Source organism: Lissotriton vulgaris, chromosome 4_1, assembly GCF_964263255.1.
Source record: "Lissotriton vulgaris chromosome 4_1, aLisVul1.2, whole genome shotgun sequence".
In the NCBI taxonomy this organism is placed as follows: Eukaryota; Metazoa; Chordata; class Amphibia; order Caudata; family Salamandridae; genus Lissotriton; species Lissotriton vulgaris.
The window spans coordinates 248102403-248118855 of NC_141691.1; positions in this window are offsets into that span (position 1 = coordinate 248102403).

A 16453-nucleotide genomic window follows, 5' to 3' on the forward strand; every position below is an offset into this window, starting at 1 on the left:
TATAACGTTTCCAGTATAAAATACTGGAAACGTATGGGTTAGTTTCATTGAGGACAAAGTTGTTCTCAAACTGGCTCACATAAAGACCCGCCACCGAGGGGGCAAAGGAACTGCCAATAGATGTTCCATGGGATTGGAGGTATAAGTCCCCGTTATATTCAAAAAAAATTTCCGTGAGTGCTAAACGACAGCACTCCAAGACAAAGTGTCTGGGTGTCTTGTGGGTCCACTCCTCCATATATAGTTGGTCTTCTAACATTTGGAGGGTTTCCTTCTGTGGGAGGCTGGTGTATAGTTGTTCCACATCCAGTCCTACCAGTACCATAGTGTCTGGGTCAAATGTTTTGTTGGATAATTGGATGAGTAAGTCCCGGGTGTCTTTAAGGTAGGTGGGTGTCTTTTGTACCATGGGTTTTAAGTACTCATCAGCGAATTTAGATAATGGTTCTAATAGAGAACCAATCCCCGAAACTATGGGGCGTCCTGGAGGAGGGACTCTGTTTTTATGAGTCTTGGGAAGGGAGTAGAAGAACGGTATTTTTGGTTCTTTGGTTATCAAGTATTCTGCTTCTTTTTTGGATATCCAAGAGTTGATTTCAGCCTCATAGACCATTATTGAAATTGTATTCTGGAGTCTCGGGGTAGGGTCCGATAGTATACGTTGGTAGAATTTTGTATCTGCCAAGAGGTTTAGACATTGTTCGTCATATCCTTGTTTGCTTAGGATAACGATTCCTCCCCCTTTATCTGCAGGTTTCAAAATAATTTCTGTATTCTGTTGCAGTTCTGTTAAGGCTAGACGTTCTTTCTTAGACAAGTTTTGAAAGGTGTGTTTTTTGGTTTTGTCAAGGTCGTCTATGCCTTTTAGCAACGCTTGTTCAAAGGTCTGTATTTCTACAGGTATTGCACTATTTGGTGGATTGAATTTGGATTTGTTCCGTAAGGATGTGTCTCCCTCATTCCGGTATTCTGTGCCCATGAAATATGATTTCAGTTTTAGGGTTCTACAGAACTCAGAGAGTTCGCACTTAAGTTTGAAAGTGTCTAATGGGGGGGTAGGGACAAATCCCAGGCCTTTGTTCAAGACTCTTGTTTGGTCATCTGTTAAGACTACATTGGTCAAGTTGACGATCAGTTGTTCTTGCTCGTACTCGGTTTGGCCGTTGCCATGCTCCTCGTTTGTATGTTGCGTTGCTGGTCTTGCCAATTGATGTTCTTTTTTCTTCCGCGGGATTGATTCTGGCCTCTCCCTAAAAAAGGCTGTTGAGGATGAGGGTTTTCATTTCCGGCAGGATGTTGATTTCCCATTTGTTGAGGCAATGGTTGCATGCTGTGATTATAGGGGTTCATCCAGCCTCCATATGGGGGGATGAACGGTTGAAAGTATGGCATTTGGTTCCCCTGATAGTAAGGTCTCTGCCATCTATTGCTTCTCCTGGGTCTCTGATTCCGGTAATTGTAACGCCCTCTTCTGGGTATGGAATCTTCGGATCCTGATTCTGAACCTTCTGAGGTGTTTCTATCTGAAGATTCGTTATCTGATCCTGTATTAGGGCCTGTGTATTCCTCTTTTGTGTATGGATGCATGCGTTCTTGGCTGAACTTTTTAAGATCTTTAGCGAGTTTTTGAAGTTTATTTTGCATGAGGTATTCATGGGTGTCATTCATTTCTTTCGTTATCTCCTCCAACCTCTTTTGATATATCGCTGGGTTGATTGCTTTTTTCAGTTCATCCTCGCATGCTTGTATCTGAATCAATAGAGCATCCGACAGTCTCTTTGCCGTTTTTACTATTAAGACCAGGTAATCTAGAGTACATTTCCAAGAAATTGATGACCAATCACGACGAAATGCTAAGTCGTGCAGGAAAATTCTCGGGGCATTATTAACCCATAGTCCTCTTGGGGCTGATTTGGACCTCAGATACTCTGTCATAATTATGCCATGAATGGCAGTGCGAATCTGTTCTCTCTTCTTTTCACTCAGGCTTTCCCAGTCGTCTGTTTGGGCCAAGGCTTGCGTTAGGTCTGTGTTTTGCAGTAAGGATTGGCCTGCCAGTATTTCGTTGATGTCTTCTCCAGTAAAGCTCAATCCCACGTTATCCTCCATTTCGTTTTTTGATATACCAGTTCTACAACAGTGGAGTTACACTATGCTGAGTGTCACACTGTTAATCAGAGACTCCCGCAGCTGTGTGACATCAAGTCATCCTGGGAATTGCCATACATACAGATTTTGGAGTGGGGGAAAGAAGTGTTTCTTAGTGGTAATAATTGTGAAAACGCACTGAGCGGTTCTCTCCTATGTCAGGGTAAAAACTTACAATAGTTCCTCTAACAATGTATCCTGCTACCTGCAAGGTTCACCAGCTGCAGTGATCAATCCGATTTTTAGGCAACTTTCTAATGGAAGTTACATCATGTTGAATGATCACACCTGCTGTGGCATGTTGCCAGGTCTAGCCTATCTCGTAACTGTGTCAGCCAGGTTCACTTGCTGTATGCAAGTATTGTTTACAAAAACCAAGACAGACCGGGAGTCGCCACTTTGGCCTTCACTGAAAATCTCTTCTATACGAATTAATACTTTAAGCAGAATGAAAGCCATTCTTTTACAAAAAACTGTACCATTGACCTCGGCCATAGATACATACGATCTGCAAGTCGCAAGGACTTCTGCAGAGATGCACATCCTATTAACTAAAAACTGCCCTATACATTTCTCAAAAATGTTAGGTCGTATCTTAAACATGTCTGATACGAGTGGTATTGTACATGTATTTAAGACAATGTTTTCGGGACTGTTAGCTCCCCTTGAAGCAGTCCTAGGAATATTTCCAAAACTTTGTGCACTCTGTGTTTGGCGGATTGCCTCTTGTTTTGGGACTCACAGCAGGGATATTATTTTTTCTCTTTCTTCTCCGATATGGCAAGCCAAATCACCAACAATACCCAGATCTCCTTGTAGAACACTCTTCTGGCGATGAAGTCTCGTGAGCGCAGAGTCTAAATTTTGGGATTAACTTGTTTAAGAGAACTGAATACCACATGGTTTATGTCATTCAGACCAATCTGGCAAGATTGCATCTTACCTGTTCTACGATGCCTGCTGTGTGGAGAAGAATGCGTGTTAGACATCTGTCTCACACTCCCATCAGTCATGCCAACGGATGTTGATACTTTGCTTGGACCAGTGACGGCTCATGCACTGTGTTGTCCCCAGCGGCTACCAATTCTGATGACAGCATTCATTGAGATCTCACAGACACAAAATGCTGGCGGTGAGATACGAGAGGAAAGCTGCACACAAGTACCTTCAAATTTGAACATTGCTAATGCGATCAATGCTGACGGCAATGCTTCACATCTATGTGCAATTAATCTTCTTAACGAGGTAGTCCAACTTTCACCTACAATGGTAGACAAATTCTTTAACGACTTAGAAAATTTGATGTTTTCTCTAACCAATGACACTGACTTTTAATTTGGCACACAGTGTTCTGAGAGACTCTGAATTCGACCTTCATTTTTTCACAACAACGTTTTTAACTTTGGAACTCTATTTTTTCTATGATCAAACATTTGCTTTTCCAAATTTTTATTTTTTCATTTGTTTGGCGCAAAGTAATCTGCTCAAAGTAGAACTATTCATAGTGAACTAGAATTCTTTGAAAAACCTCCAAGAGACAATATTTGACCTTGTCCACAATCAACCAGTTTACATAATCTGCCATGAAATGGTTTCGACTTTTTCTTCTGTAATTAACAGCCATTTCACAAATGTATTTTCGTGATTCATTCGGTGAGCATTTTCAAATGTCATCTATATGCTTTGAATGAAACATTGCTTTGAATGCGTACAGCACAAATGCTTTTCGTGTACAACCAGTACCAATCCATTTTTATGTATTTTGGGTGGGTTTTTAACATATCATGTTTAGATATGTTTTCTTGTGTTTAGAACTTATTAATGTCATACATAAGAAAGTGGAGTGGGTGTTGTGTGGCATTTTAGTCTCCGAGTGAATTTTCCAGATTCATGCCCTTATATAGGTACAATTCACATTGCCCTTATATAGGCATAGAAATCAAACACCTTATTTAGGCATAGCCCATCCTACCCAAATACAGGCATGGCTACTTCCACCCGTACCAACCGTCACACCGACTACTTGGAAAACCAGCTTAAGCAGTCAGGGACTTCCCCTTGCTTGAATATTGATTTGTCCAAGAACTCAGTAACTTTACACAGAACAACTATTCCCTAGGGGTTTTTTCCTGATGTTCAAATGCCCGACTTTACGTCAAGCTATGGCATTCCTAAACACCTTCAAGGTATAAATATGCCTTCACTTGCTATGGCAAAGTACGGTGGTTCGGAGCAGTTCGACTATCTTCTTGCCTGACCCAGCTGGCTACAGCAAGTGCCGAAGGAAGCCGACTCTCCAGCTGACGCACTGATTAAGAGGCTGCTCTTCTCCTGCCGAGAATCCAGCTCAAGTGTTTCCAAGCTCCCCTTGCGGGGTGTTGGGAAATCGAGTCCCAAGACAGAGATACCAGACCTCCTTCATTCTAACAAGGTATGGAGCTGATTAAAAACTAGAGAAACCTTTGGTAGATTCTTGGCAAAAACAAATAAACCTATGCTACACAATACTTACTTCTTCCCTCGTACTAGACTTAGGCTAGGTACATTGGGGTAGGAGTATTTTAGAAGCACCAGCTGAGTATTTAAGGCTATGTTATTTATGTATGTATTTTTATATGGCTTAGTACCCATACAATGCTCTTACAGTATTGTTTCATATTACTGTTTACGCTGTACGCATTATACTTTGCAGTCTGCATAACAATTATAGCAGTTCACCTCTCTTTCATGAGAAAAAAGACTGTTCAATAAATCCTTTTCATTGAAAACACCTGTCTCACTATTTCTCTTCAACTCTGTAGAAACGAAGCATGCACGATTGACTGAGTGAAATACTTATCTATTGTTTCCACGACTCTGAGAGATACATTTCTTATTCTTCGGAAACAAAGTTGTCATGTTTATGCGGTTGTCAGAAACTATTCCCTTCTTGTGTAATCGAGAAAGTTTCTAGTGACCTCTGAGTCAGCTGGCACACAAACAATTAAGTTTAGTATATTCGATAGAGACCTAGGCGACATAAGTCCTACGTAAAATCTATAGGATATATTATTCCAATGCTCAGAGCCTATTGGGAATATAGGAACTACACTACAGTCCCCTACTACAATCGTAGGTTCATCCTGGGGAAGTTTGTCTAGTGTGTCTGCCACTTCTTCCCAGAATGTGGGTCGTCCGTATTGGGGCCATATATGTTCGCCATGTGGAATCTTTCTTCCCCTCTTGACAAGTTTGTTATTAGTAGTCTGCCCCCCTTATCGCGGGAGTGGGAGTATATCGAAATCTTTGATCACTTGGATACTAGGGTCAGAACTCCACGTTTTTTTTTGTCTGCTGGTGAGCAGGCCGTATATGCTATCCAGTTTGCTCTGACTAGTTTTAAGTCTTCCTCGTCTATTTTTGTTTCCTGTAACAGGATTATGCTGCTTAATGGGATGGTTTAGGCCCTTGACATTTATGGCCAGGGTGAATGTTTTCTTACTCGCCATTTGGTGTACTGTGTTGCGGTGGTTCCGTGTGCCCAACACTCAGGACCCTGCGGGTCGATTGTGTTCTTGTGTGTTTGTGAGCTCCCTAGTGTTATGTGTTGATTTGTCAGCGATGTCCGCAGTTGTTTGCAGTGACGTATAAGGTGTGGAAAAATAGAAAAGATTGGAAAATAGAGAGAACATAAAGCAGGGATACCCTAGTGCGGAAATCGAGTCCCAAGACAGAGATACCAGACCTCCTTCATTCTAACAAGGTATGGAGCTGATTAAAAACTAGAGAAACCTTTGGTAGATTCTTGGCAAAAACAAATAAACCTATGCTACACAATACTTACTTCTTCCCTCGTACTAGACTTAGGCTAGGTACATTGGGGTAGGAGTATTTTAGAAGCACCAGCTGAGTATTTAAGGCTATGTTATTTATGTATGTATTTTTATATGGCTTAGTACCCATACAATGCTCTTACAGTATTGTTTCATATTACTGTTTACGCTGTACGCATTATACTTTGCAGTCTGCATAACAATTATAGCAGTTCACCTCTCTTTCATGAGAAAAAAGACTGTTCAATAAATCCTTTTCATTGAAAACACCTGTCTCACTATTTCTCTTCAACTCTGTAGAAACGAAGCATGCACGATTGACTGAGTGAAATACTTATCTATTGTTTCCACGACTCTGAGAGATACATTTCTTATTCTTCGGAAACAAAGTTGTCATGTTTATGCGGTTGTCAGAAACTATTCCCTTCTTGTGTAATCGAGAAAGTTTCTAGTGACCTCTGAGTCAGCTGGCACACAAACAATTAAGTTTAGTATATTCGATAGAGACCTAGGCGACATAAGTCCTACGTAAAATCTATAGGATATATTATTCCAATGCTCAGAGCCTATTGGGAATATAGGAACTACACTACAGTCCCCTGCTACAATCGTAGGTTCATCCTGGGGAAGTTTGTCTAGTGTGTCTGCCACTTCTTCCCAGAATGTGGGTCGTCCGTATTGGGGCCATATATGTTCGCCATGTGGAATCTTTCTTCCCCTCTTGACAAGTTTGTTATTAGTAGTCTGCCCCCCTTATCGCGGGAGTGGGAGTATATCGAAATCTTTGATCACTTGGATACTAGGGTCAGAACTCCACGTTTTTTTTTGTCTGCTGGTGAGCAGGCCGTATATGCTATCCAGTTTGCTCTGACTAGTTTTAAGTCTTCCTCGTCTATTTTTGTTTCCTGTAACAGGATTATGCCGCTTAATGGGATGGTTTAGGCCCTTGACATTTATGGCCAGGGTGAATGTTTTCTTACTCGCCATTTGGTGTACTGTGTTGCGGTGGTTCCGTGTGCCCAACACTCAGGACCCTGCGGGTCGATTGTGTTCTTGTGTGTTTGTGAGCTCCCTAGTGTTATGTGTTGATTTGTCAGCGATGTCCGCAGTTGTTTGCAGTGACGTATAAGGTGTGGAAAAATAGAAAAGATTGGAAAATAGAGAGAACATAAAGCAGGGATACCCTAGTGCGGCACCCCCATTGTTACGCTCCTCCCACCCGCACCTCCCCCCATTCACTTGTTTGTCAGAGGTGCGACGGCAAGATTGCCATTCTGCCTCCCGGAGCCATGTTGCTGGTTAGTTCAGAATTGCAAACTTTATTGCCAGTTTTGTAATGAGGTCTGTTGAGAGTGTACTTGTGTTTGTGTGCATGGGAACCTGAGCAAAAGGATACGTTGTATTTCCTCAGACTTTCTTTGGTCTGCCATGGTTGGGTGTTAGTTTGCCTCGCCCGTCAGCCTGAGGTAGGTAAAGTTTTTTACAAGGTAAGACTTGTCTTGAGGTAGATCGTGGCATCTGCGAGGTAGATACTTTACAGAGGTAGATTTGTTGCAGAGGGTGTGCCCTTCATGAGTCCCCCAGTGAGTGGTTCTAGCGAGGGGCCTTTCTTTGCAGAGGCTTGTTGTGAGGTGTCCATGGTCTGAGTAGCTGGGCCGTCCAGGTAGCAGGTCAGGTCTTTTGGGTCGGTAAAAAAGTGTTTTTTCCCTTTTGTCTATTATCTTGAATTTTGCGGAAGCTACAAAAGAAAATTGGATGTTTTTACTTTTCCGTATTTGGCGTAGGGCTAGGAAGCTTTTCCTGGTGTCGACCGTGGGTTTGGAATAATCCTGTGTGAGGATGATCTTGTGCCCCTTCCAGTTGATCTGGTGGTTTTTGCGGACATAATTAAAAATGTCCTGTGTATGCTGTGATCTTAGGGGTTTGCATATGATGGGGTGAATGTTGTGGGTCTTTGAGGTTTCGAAGGCTGGGCCTCTGTAGGCTTTGTCTAACTTGAATTGGCGGGAGAATTTTAGGTTAGTGAGCTTGGGGATCAGGTCTTCGATGAATGTTGCACACGACCCGCCGCATCCTCCGCCCCTTCTGGGATCCCCAGAATGGGGATGTTCCCTCTGCGGCTCCTGTCTTCCATCTCAGCTGTCTGGTTTAGTAGAGCCCCTGTTACTTCCGTTATTGTCCTCACTTCTCTGCTCGCGTTGTTGGTATGGTCTTCCACGTTGCTGATCCTTTGCTCCACAGCTGTCAGTCTAATGTTCACGGAGTTTAGGTCGGCTCTGACTGCAGCAATCTCTAGTTGGATTGTGTCTGTGGTGAGTTTTGTGGATTTCGCACTATTGTGCACTTCCGCTAATTTCAATAGGATCATTTCCAGGGTACTATTTATGTCTGTTTTTTGCGTGATCGGTGAGTCCGTTGGTCCAGGTTCATTTTTGCTCTTCTTCATTTGCTGCTGCTGCAGCCTCATCTCTCTGTCTGTCATGGCACTGGGCTGACTATGCTTGGCCACCTTGTCTTCCCTGGTCTCTTGTGTGGGTCTCTTCTGTCCTAGCACCACTCTGTAGCTCCCCTCTTTTTCTGCGGGTACTGTCGTCCTTATTTGTTGGCAGGGTATAGGGCTCCTGCTGTTTCTTGCGTGTACCGCCTTTCCTGAGGCACTGCCTGGATGTTATGATCTGATCGTGTGTATCCCCCTTTTACTGAGATCTTTGTCTCTGTGTTCTTGTTTGTTGTCCTTCCTTGTTTTTCTATTTGTTCTTCGTTGTGGCGCCATGATCTGTCTCTCTCCACTGTTGGGGTTGCTAGTATCTTTCGTTTTGGCCTCTCCTTTGTTTGCGTATCGTGCAGCCTTAGTGCAGTGCCTACTGGGCCGGGCGAAGTGTGGATACCGGGCTCTGGATAATGGGCTCTAGGCAGGTGCAGACTTTTGGTTGCGGGTCTGAGTCCCTACTGAGGGGCTTTTGTTGACACCTTCCCTCATTCCCCTTCTGCAGGTTTTTGGTGCTGGATGGGCAGTGTTCTGCGGGGCTCAAGTTTGCGTGCGTGCTCACCTCTTGCGTTGGAATTATTGGGCGATAGTTTTTTACCGGGTCCTGTAGGGTCGGTGGGCTCCGATCCAGGTCGGCTTGGTTACGGGGTCTTTTTCTCATCTTAACGAGGCTGTGCTATGGGATTGACCAGGTTCGGTTCCTCTCTCGGCGGGCTGCCTCGCTCCTTAAGTTGCGTTTCTTCTTTACTGTTCCTGCCTGGCTCTCTGTTTTGGCAGCTATGCAAGGCGCTTGGGTTCCGAAGCTCGGATTTGCCTTCCGTCGGGTTGAGTCGTCTGTTTATAGCGGAGTATTTGGCTTTGTTGTCTCAGTTACAGCTGGACTCTGCTTTCCAAAAATAAGTCTTTGAAAAAATAACGTAGAATTAACCTAAAAAATATAAGTAATGAGGGAGGATAATCATTTTGATTAAATTGCATTGGGCAACAAGATCTTAGCACAAATCTATCAATTTATTTCAACATATCCAATGACTTTATAATGGCTATATAATAATTCAATAAAATACTACCCTGCATTTGATTAGAGATTTGAACCTCAAGGTAAAAAGCAAAGGATACAGCGCCTGGTCTGCACTATCAGATATCACATTACTCAGAATTTGAGTTTTATCTCTATTTAGGCTTAGTTGAAATTTGGCCAAAATGGGTTGCAGTTTCTCAATAGGCTACATAGTTTTATCAGAACCAAACAATAGAAATGCTATATTTTCAGCATACACTAACAATTTAACTTCATTCTATAGATTGTTAAGAACATATAGGTGTTTGATTTTGAAGAGTTCATGTTTAGGGCTTTGAATATAAGGCAAAAGGATGCTGGGAGTCGGGGCAGCCTTCACAAGGCCACCGACTGATAAATTCTCTTCTATAGAAGCCACCCATACAAGCAATCTGAGCTGATAAATATTGATAAAGTACTGTGTATCTTTAAGAGAAATGTTGGTCCAAAGGAAATAGTAATTATGACAGCCCAAAGAAACCATCAGGAGACCCTGTCAAATGCCATTTCATCATCCAACAGGATCATCCTGGCAGGTTGAGGAAATGTACCAGCTATATCAAATATTGGTATTGCCAAGTTAATATGAAAAGAAGAGTCTCTGGCAGGGATCAACCTGTGTTGCATTGGGTCAGCTAGATCAGTTAACATAGTAGCTAACCGATTAGCTAAGGTTTTGGTATATATATATATATATATATTAGATTCTGAGTTCACAAGAAAACTTGGCCTGTAGGATCTGATTTTTTAATTATTTGCTAATGACACTATGGGCCTGATTACAATGCCAGTCGAACCACATTTCGTGGGCCTGTCAGAGACGTCAGACCATCGAAGGTCTCTTCGAAAGCGGTCAGTCCGCCCCCAGATTACAATGCATGCATCATGTACTCTGACCGATCGCAAAAGACCACCAATTCAAACAGCTTTTCTCCGAACCGCTGAGATGGTGGTTAGAGACACATTGCATCAATAGAGCTGTTCAGGGATCTTCGACCGCTGTCCAGATTACGATGTGGGTTTCCAACAACCCGACCGTAGCGGTCTGACAGGCTGTCTTGAGTCATCGGTAATGAAGGAAATGGAGTGAATACTCAGCCAATTCTCCTTTCATGCTGTGGACTCCCTTCCTCCAGGTCCCCCATACCTCAATAGCTGGACCCCAGCGTGGGCCGTCCTGTAGGCGGAAGAATCCAGGTAAGTCTTCATGTGGCATGTATTCCCTTTGATTGGACTGTGCACATATCACCACACTCCAGCAAGGGGGTACATGGTGCGCAAGGCATGTTCCCACATGTGTCATGCATGTGTGTATAACTGCACATGTTTCCTGTGCATTTGTACCCACTTGCAGGGAAATGTCCGGGGCGCGGGGCACCATCAACAATGCGCAGTGGGAGCGCACATCGCCGTGAGCGTGCACATCGGATCACCGGAGAAGACACGCCGACCTCCGAGGCTGCCTGCTGCCTACACTGACCCGCTGCAGAGGAAGAGGGACACGCGGAAAGAGCCAGGCGCGGCCCAGTCAGACCTGCCGACGACTGCACGCAGCATAGCCAGACGCCGCACAGGAAGCATTGCCTGGGCGTCCAGTGACCCACGTTACCAACACTACGTGATCGACACTGCCTGACATCGACAACCCTGTCCTGACGACGATCCCGACTCACGGGGATCGAAACGCCATCGACACCACAGCCAAATTCTTGGGTGCATTTTACGTTTTGTGCTCCTATAAAAATGTTTATTCCATGATTTAAGTGATTTCAACTTAATCCTGCGGAGCCATCACTGTATTACTTTCTTGTCACTTTGCGCCGTTCACACTGTTCACGTTCAGCACTTGCGTCTTCACTTTCTCACTAATTGTTTATATCCTTCACTCACCAAGTGCCCTCGGGTTGTCACATGATTGCCTCTGTACAGTGCTGTCTAACTGTATTTCCATGTGAAATACCCTCCTTATAATTGGTGAATAACAAGCTTTTAACCCACACAAGCCTTCTTGTCTCTTGTTTATGTAATGCAGACTGCATACATTACTTAATAGCCTCACATTGAAACCTGTTGGGAATTGTTATTGTTTATACTCCACACCCATCCCGACGTGGTCTATGGGTTTACTCCTGTTGTTCTTACACACAACCAGTGAGTCTGCAGCACTGATTGTACCACCCACTTAAGTAACAACTTCAAACATGTCCCAGGTCTCATATTGCAGCATAAATGCAGTGTTGCACTCCCATGTTGACTTGGCATTAAAACCCCCTTGCCAAGCCTTCATCTCTTCTTTTATTACATATAAGTCACCCCTAAGAAGAGGTGACTTATATGTAACCCATAGGGCAGGATGCTGTGTAATTAAAGGGTTGGACAAGTAGTTTTAGGTTTACATGGCCTGGTAGTGAAAAAGTCCTAAATTCGTTTTTTACTCTTGTGAGGCCTACCCCTCTCATGGGATAACAGTGGACAGTACTTATTGCATTTAATACACTGTCATTCCTCATTTGGAGCACATAGATATGCCATGTTTAGTACCTATGAAATTGTAATAATAACCCCTCTTTAATGGTAAAGTCAGATTTTTCATTAACATTTTGAAAATTGCACTGTTTAAAAGTTGGGATTTTCTTGCCCTTGGTGCATGTAGCCTGTCTTGGGTCACATGACTTGGTGTCTCAGACAGTTAAACTTTATGATTTCCTAGACAGGATGGGGAGTCCTTACTGAGCACAGCCCAACTTACACCTGAATAGCCTGTGCTCTGCCTTCACACCAAAGGCCTAACATCCCTGTATTGCCACTGAAGCCAGGTAAGAGGACAGGAAAGGGAAGCCAAGAAAGTCCATGCTTTTTCAAAGAACCTTTCCAGAAGCTTCTCCAACCCTCCAGAAAGGGTATAAAAATTGGACTTTAAGACCTACTCATCATTTCACTAATTGACCTGCGGAGGGACTCTCAGAGGATTGCCTGCTTCTGTGACCTTCACTGTACTCTGCCAGACTGCTGCTGTACCTGGAAGGACTTCTTTGTTACTTGGAGCCTGCCTTCAACCCACAGACGCCAGCCCTGCTGTAGAGCCCTACGTCTTCACCTGCACCCAGGATTACCAGCAGTAACTCCAATGGCTAGTTTGCTAGCCTCCTGGTTAGAGCCACAGGGCAAGAAATGGTTCTCACCAGTCCCTCTATGACAACTTCACTGAACAAAACAAGGCACCGACACCACACCTACCTCCAGCAATGCCAGGCAGCTTACCATCACCGCCTAGACCCCTGTCACCCCAGAAGATACCACCAAGACCATGAGGAGCATACACTCAGGAGCCCACAATGACCCCTACCCACCACACATTTTCCACAGAGCTGCCGCCACCATAGCACCCAAACTACAACTCACCATCAACTCCACCTTTCAAACCGGAATGTTCTACGAAGACTAGAAATGCGCAGAAGACAAGCCCCTCCTCAAGAACTACAGACCCATCTCTCTCCTCCCTTTCGCAGTCAAAGTCACAGAGAAGATCGTCAACATCCAGCTCACAAACTTCATAGAAGCCAACTCAATCCTCGTCTCCTCCCAATCCAGATTCTGCAGCAACCACAGCACTGAGACCGCCCTCCTAGCTGCCACTGACTACATCCGCACTCTCCTCCACAATGGTCACACAGCCGCCCTCATCGTACTAGACCTCTCTGCAGCCTTAAACACCGTCTCCCACCGCACACTCACCACCAGACTCCACAATGCCAGCATACAGGGAACTGCCCTAGACTGGATCTGATCATTCCTCACCGGCCAAACCCAAAGAATCAGACTCCCGCCCTTCCTCTCCCAACCCACAGAGACCAGCTACGGAGTAGCCGAAGGATCTTCGCTCAGCCCCATGCTCTTCAACATCTACATGACCTCCCCTCACCACATCGTCAGAAAGCATTGACTCAGTGTGGTATCCCATGCCGATGACATCCAATTCCTCACCAAGTAACCCCACATCACCAGACACAGCTTCCAGGAAGGAATGGAGGACGTCACATCTTGGATGAGAAACTGCGGCCTGAATCTCAACTCAGAAAAAACAGAAGTCCTCGTCCTTGGATCTACCCCCTCTGCATGGGACACCAACATGTGGCTCTCTGCCCTCCGTAGCCAACCCACCCACACCCACGGACCATGCCTGCAACCTTGGCATTATACTTGACTCCTCCCTCACCATGACCCAACAGATCAACGCAGTATCCTCCACATGCTTCAACTGGATCTCCCCCGAATCCAAAAAGGCTGGCACCCACACACTCATACCCAGCAGACTGGACTATGGAAACATCCTCTATGCCAGGATCAACAAAGCTCTACTCCACAAACTCCAGATTATCCAGAACACCGCTGCCAGACTCATCCTTGGCATCCCACGACAAGACCACATCACCCTGCACCTATTAGACCTCCACTGGCTCCCCGTCGAAAAGATATTGACCTTCAAGCTGCTCATCCATGCTTACAAATCCCTCCACAACACCGGACTGCAATACCTCAACGAAAGAGTCTCCTTCTATGCACCCAAGAGAAGCCTCCGCTCCGCCGACCTTGCCCTGGCCGAAACCCACGCATCTGCAGAGCCAGGGCGAGAGTAAGAGCCTACTCGTACATCGTGGGCAAGACCTGGAACGAACTTCCCCTCAGCATCAGAAGATCCCCCACTTTGCAAGCATTCAGCAAGAGCCTCAAGACCTGGCTCTTTGGATGAGACAACGCTGCATGAACACCCCCCTCCACCCCCAGCACCTTGAGGCTCTCATGGGTGAGTAGCGTGCTCCACAAATCTCCGATTGTTTGATTGATCACCATCTTTAACCCACACCTGGACCCAATCTGAGTGAGTCCTGTACCCCCAAGAGGTGTCCCACTAGTCCTGAGCCCTTGGTTGTGGTGCCTAATGTGCCCAGATGGCAAATTCCATAACTGAGGACATTTTGCCAAAAGGTGCTCTGAACACCAGGAGGAGACTGGGACCAACCTGCTTACCTGTCCGCCCGAGCTGGTCACACTGAGTTTGGGCTTCTCCTGCTACTTTCCTCTCCACAGCAGCAAATCAGTTTCATTGGTCCTTTGCCTAAGGTGCATCTTGCCTTGGGGAACTACCTTTGGATATAGCCCTCAGCTTCATCCCACTGGAGTCTTTTTACTTTTATATTGGCAAAGTCCGAACATAGAAATCTTTACTGAGCCTTCGACCCAAGACAATTGAATGACGAAGCTCCCCTCCTCGGACACTTCCTGCAGCATTGCCTCACTGACCCTTTTTTAGTCTGAACGTAAGTGCTGACTAGGCCCAATCTACTTCTTAAATCTGAACTGCACTCTATTGCTGTCGGCCTTAACATTCGACTTTGACCCAGTCTCTCCCTTGAGAGGGCTAAGAGGTTTGCAGTCTAGCTGCAGGACGCCTCCCACCCTCCTCAGCACCATATAAATCCCACATGTCTCTATGTCCGCGCAGTGGGCGCGCCGGCTGCGCGCCAAAGGCATGCCCGTCTGCGCCCGTCCATGCCCGACCGGGACCAGGGGCCACCTCCCCCGTTCGTTTCCAGCAACAGAGGCTAATATATAATAAGGACTCCCTGCTCCAACTACGCCCCTCCACACTAACATGATGCCATCACCATCTTCACCCCTTGGAGATTCCTCATTCGTGTCATCACTGTAAGTCTGAGTTGACTAATCCATCAACCCACCCGGTCTTTAAGGACTATCACATGTTTCTCCTCAACTGCAGATCTCTCCCTAAACATAGCTTGGAGATATCTCTGTTGTTGGAGGAACTTACCCCGGATGTAGTTTTTTTAACTCAGACTTGGCTCACCCAAGACTCCCAGTATGACGTAGTACAAGCCCTTATTCCTGGTGATTAGACCGTCCGCAGGGCAAAGGTGGAGGGCTGGTGATCATTTATAAGGACATCTATGTATGTCGCTGCCTGACGGAGTCCATTGCGGACTACAAAAGCCCCCCCTTTGTCATTGAATTTTCACCCAATAATAGCTTCTCTGGCATTCTTATCTACCGTCCCCCTGGCCCCATAAAACAATTTCAAACGGATCTTCCATCTGTTGTGTTAGAACTGGTTACTTCTCCCTCTAACTTCACACTACTCGGAGATCTCAACATCCACTTCGATAATACTTTAGACACTACTGCCACAGGAATGACAGCCAGCTTAGCCGCTATTCAATTAGAGCAACTTGTCCTGGGTTCAACACACATTAAGGGTCATCTTCTGGACCCAGTATTTAGTAACAGCGAACATCTAAAGGTGGGCAGTATCAGCCATCTTCCTTGGACTGATCACTTTCTGATCCCTTTAATCTGGACCTTTTCTATACTTCCATCCTCTACTCCCCTTCCACGTATAACTCGAAATTGGTCCAAGCTCAACACTGATAAATGGACCAGCATTCTTACTGCCACTAATCCCTTATTTTCCTGTGACCCTTGTGCCAATAACAGGCTATTTAACATCTGGATAACGAGTTCCTGGGATTCCGCACTCCCCTCTCGAGCCTTGGCACAAAAAGGAAACAAAAAACAGCACCCTGGTATTCAGTAGAGCTCAGGGAAATAAAATGCTTTGCAAAAGATTAGAAAGGAAGTGGCGCATGTCCTACGATCCCATAGACAAAGCGACTTATAGGGAAGCCATTAGGAACTATAAAAATGAAATAAGAATTAGACAGTCTACATACTACACGGAAAAGATTAGATCGGCCAAGTCTAAGCCTAAAGACATTTATCAGATAGTGAAAACACTGACCAGGCTGCCATCTCCATCGATAGGTAATGATAACTCATCCTCTCGATGTGATGAACTGGCTAATTCTTTCTTCTTGAAAGTAAATACAATTTCTCTTTCCTTCTCTGATCCGGAAGCAGAACTGTCCACTC